Source organism: Palaemon carinicauda, chromosome 8, assembly GCF_036898095.1.
Source record: "Palaemon carinicauda isolate YSFRI2023 chromosome 8, ASM3689809v2, whole genome shotgun sequence".
Classification (NCBI taxonomy): domain Eukaryota; kingdom Metazoa; phylum Arthropoda; class Malacostraca; order Decapoda; family Palaemonidae; genus Palaemon; species Palaemon carinicauda.
The window spans coordinates 74,932,794-74,938,012 of record NC_090732.1 but is presented as its reverse complement, the minus strand read 5'-3'; positions in this window follow the sequence as shown (position 1 = coordinate 74,938,012).

The following is a 5,219-nucleotide window of genomic DNA, read 5'->3' as shown; positions in this document are numbered from 1 at the left end:
CCTTGCTCACTTAAGTATAAGTATTTCTGAGCTATCTGCCATTTTGCTAACAATTAAAATGGTTAAATCCATTGAATAGAGAAATAATCATAAATCTTACATTCATTCTGATTAAAGAATTGTTGTAGATTCCCTTAAAGGTTACACACATAAGAATCAGTTGACAATACAAATTAAAAAGCTTAATCAATTCTATTCTAAATGGATAAATATTGAAGCATGCTGGATTGTGGTTTATATTGGAGTTGTTTGTGAATGAAAAAATCAGACACTGCTGCTAAATCAACCATATATCTAACATACGTCCATGTTATGTATTACTTAACCACAATGAAGTATTTTATTATAACAAAAATGGCAAACTCTGCGGAATAATGACTCAGAGATTAATAAATTCAAGCAAATCAAACAAATAGTGTATCGATAGTAATCATAATGTCAGAAAGATGGTACAACCGAAGTAATTTTAGCAAGATTTGCCCCATTATATTTTATTGCCAGATCTCAAGAGATAAGTCTCAAGTTCAGTTAATGACACTAATTTAACCACATAACATATATATCTTTTTTGGCGAATATAAAGTTTATGAAAGGTAAAATGACATTTATGTTTTGGTCAGAAATGTATGTTTGACAGTTTATCGGATTCAGGATTTCTATTTTCAAGATTTTAACGTTCTTATTACATAGGGTTCATAAATCAAATTTTAATTCATATTCATCATAGATTTTTTTGTTTAATTTATTTTTTATCACCTAAATTTGATATATATTTCCTTTACAGGTTTTTTGAGCCTCCCTTTAAATTGAATTCAGCAATAAAAGATTCCACGATGCCTAAATGATATACCTACGAGCAATAATGAATCATAAAACATAGTGAAACAAATCAAAGGAATTGCTTCTCCATTGGATTTAGCAGACTAGAAATAGCTGATGTAATTTTATCATGATTATGTATTGGCTATACAAGAGTGAATTAATGTGCACACGTCATGAGATAGTTACCAAGTATAGCGAGTCTGATATGATTTTAATCATAAGACATATTTTATTGGAATTCAGACCAAAAACATTTGGTCAGAAAACTGGCGTGACGTTCTATCAGTGTCCCGAGGGTTTCACTGTTTTTAAAATTTTAAATTTCTTAAGAACGGCAGGTTTAATAGATAAAATTTGAGTTACTATTTATAATATTATTTTTTCTTTAGTATTTGTTTTCTTACTTAGATTTATCATAACATATTATATTATGTCAACTCTGCAGTAGGGCTGGTTATTCTCCTAAATTTTCATAGTAACTACTGATTCTCCGTTTTTTAAGATTTTAACGTTATCATGACGCAAGAGTTTATCTAATTTATTTTTATAAATAATATTTATTCATACCCGAACTTATTTTAGGTAACTCTGTAAGAGTCCAAGAGAAATGCTCACTTTCTCCCAATACCACTGTCAATAAGAAATTGACTGCCTAATAATTATATTACAGCATATAATTTGAATAAAAAAATAATAACAATAATAATTGTAATTTATTGGTCTGTCACTGTCTATAGACACTGGGGGTTTATACTGGTATTACGAGTTGCATCCAATTTTCTTAGGAGTTCATCACTTTTCTCACTATATGTACAGTTTTAAGTAGCACACCCTTGCACCAGTCCTGGAGCTTTATCGGCTACTGCTTCTCAAGATTAATTTTCAGTGAATATGATATTGCCTTTAGTGCTCCTATTATTACTAATTTCTACATACATATTCCATAGACTCCTCAACTTAATTCCCAAGTCCTGCTACTTTTCTATTTTTTCTCTCCCTTATCTTCCACTCTCAAGTTTCAATGTAGTGCAACATCTATGAGTCATACATTTTTTCGTTATTTCATCGACCTGATGGATGTCTGGTCCATGTGCCCTTACTACCCTTTCTGCCCATTTACTGTAGTCCCAGAGTAGTTCAGCTATATCATTTTCTACCACAGGTTGAGGTCGATGTTCGTACACTTTGTTGCTGCAACGTATTTCATATTTTCTACAGAGACTCCAATGGAGAGCTCTATCTAAAACATCATACCATCATACCATTGTGAGCAAGTGCTGAACATTCACTGGTAATGTTCGCAATAGCTTCATCTATTGCCACATATTTCCTTCACTTCGACGAAATGTCATTTTGAATTAAAGTACCTTGAATATATCTTGATCTTAAGGCCTGATCTTTTGCTGCCCTTATCGTCCCTCCAATTGTCCTTCCTAAGCTCTCCATACTGTTGGCACAGCTATGTTTCCTTACTGGCCAATTCTTTAGTTTTTCATTGGAGTTGGCCATGCATTGGTTTTCTTTTCGGATCTCATAGATAAATTTTTGGTTTTCCTTTAGTCTCCTTATGCACTCATGGGTTCTTATCCTCCTTTATAACGTGTTTTTGCCATGCACTCTTTAGCAATACAACCCATCTGGTTTTGAGGTACTATCGAAGTTTTCTAGTTTTGATGTTGACACAATCTTCTATGCCGATATTTCTATTATTACTATTATTATTATTATTATTATTATTATTATTATTATTATTATTATTATTATTATTATTATTATTATTATTATTATTCACGAATGAATTATTTTATGAACAAGAATGTTAGTTGATATTTAATGCTTCCTTCGAAGGTTACGGCGATCAGTTGGCCTAACATATCCAGATACTGAAATTAAAAGTTTGAAAGATATCCGAGTCTTGGGGTAATGAAATATTGGATCTTTTCATCAAATACGGAGAGAAAGATTATAAAAGTCATTATTTCCTTCTCCCAAGTCGAAGACCTGTAACGAATTGAATACTAGTCTACTTCGATACGAATAAAAAAGAAAATTGAATAACGTCGCCTGCTGGCTGTTGCCCTGACAACTTTCATATTGAAACGAGGTTACCAAATGAGATTGATAAGATCCTTGCCATCTTCATCCGGATTTGACTACTATGAAGAAAGAAAGGAGATAAAATGAAATCCCAATTTTCTGAACCGTGCCAATCTTCTCTGTACGTTTCCATACTAGAAGCCTGGCTGCAAATGAAGCTAAAATTTGTGTCAATACAAGATATTTCTCTCTCTCTCTCTCTCCCTCTCTCTCTCTCTCTCTCTCTCTCTCTCTCTCTCTCTCTCTCTCTCTCTCTCTCTCTCATATATATATATATATATATATATATATATATATATATATATATATATATATATATATATATATATATATATATATATATATATATATATATATATATATATATATATATATATATATATATATATATATATATATATATATTGAATGCGTGTGTATCATCATCAGTATCAGCCATTACTAGTCCACTGCTAAACAAGGCCCAGAAAGAACCATAAACAGATGAGTTTAGAAGGACATGTCTAAACTCACAAATATTCTTACCTTTTCAATCCTTCGCCTTTTCCACCCTTCCCTGATTTTTTAGCAATCTCTATTGACACATTCTGTTTTTCCTTTTGTCTATCTAATATCTGCCATTCTCATTTTATGTCCTGTCCAATTTTTATTTCTTCTTTTTTCTTGTCATTAGAATATATTATTTTTCCTCGGTTTATTCACACATCTATGCTGTTATTTTTCTGTCTCTTGGTTTTTTCTCATTAGTATTCTTTCCATTGCTCCTTGAGTTGTAACTAGCACCAGGTTTTGAGGATCAAGTTAATTCTGGGTCGACCATCGGAATAATTACTATTTTGTTTAGAGAAAGTGGCATTTTACATTTGATAATAAGAATCTCTTCACCAAAAGCTCTCCATCCTATTCTTATCCATCATTTGATATATGTCACATGTCCTGAGGAAACACTTTATGGTTGTTATTAGTACCTAAATTCATTATCAATCTCGAGAGACGCGTTCTCAAGCCATAATTGTTTTTTTTTCTTGCCTTTATAATAAACATTACATTAGATTTACTCATTCATTTTCAGTCCTACATTTAAAATGTTGTATCATCTTTTGCAAACCTTCCCATGATTCAGTGACTAGATCTAATTCATCTGCAGATCTAAGCATGCTGAGGTATCAACTCCTGAATAAATATCTTCAAAGTGTTTTAGCATAAAGTGTATCTATTCCTTATCTTAGAGTGACTTTTCTTAATGTTGAAATTTTGACAGAATCAAAACATTTCTCTTATTCTAGTTTATATATATTGATTTTCCCATCACCTGATTAATTACTTGGATATGGTCATCTGTTAGATGCCTGTTTCTAAGGCATGCGTTTTCTTTTGATTCACTAAAGTTTATCTGTCTTTCTTTTCGGCCTATTATCACCTTTGTAAATATTCTATATATTACCAGGAGTAAACTTTTTATGTGGCAAATTTTCAGTCAATCCTTGTTTCCCCTTTTTTATGAATTACTATAATGATGAATTTTCACCAAAAAAGAGCAGTTTTACATGAAATGTCCCTCGGCCAATATTAATTAATTGAAAAGATATCTACTGCTGCTTTGCCTGTTACCAGGCCTTTTAATGATATTCTTTACTTTTCCTATTGTTACTGTTAGTACCGGATCATGTTTCATTATTCTCATTGGCAAAGTTATTTCGTATATAAGCATTTCATACCATTGCATAGAAATTCTACACAATTCTATCACTCGATCTCTTTTGCTGATTGTATTTAAATTTTTATCCTTCGAAGCAAATTTTCTTCTTGGTTTTCTTCCCATTCAGTCATTTCCTTTTTTACTGGTTTTCATTTTTATTCTCTTCCGTCTTTTCATTTTCTTTTTCGTTTTCCCTCCAGTGTATCATGAATAAAACCCTTAATTTTTTATTTTCTTTGGATTTTACCCAATATTTGTTAATACAAAGACAAGGAAAAAATTCTGGCAATGTCTTCTTCAGCTATATCTAAATTATTTGATAACTCTAGAGGCCATCATATGTTGAGGTTTTTAAGTTAATTATCTAGTGGCAACCTGTTATAAGTATTAATTTCATCATAACAAAATATAGATGTTCGTTCGTAACTTTTATTTATTGTTTTGAGGATTTCCATTGATCATTATCATAGTTTAACTTATATTATATTTCCATCCTATATTTTTGCTTTCTGAAATCTAATATTTTATCATCTTTTGTCATTTCTCCCATGATTTGCTAAACACAACTGTAATTCGCAAATCTTAAGTCAAGATATTCCCT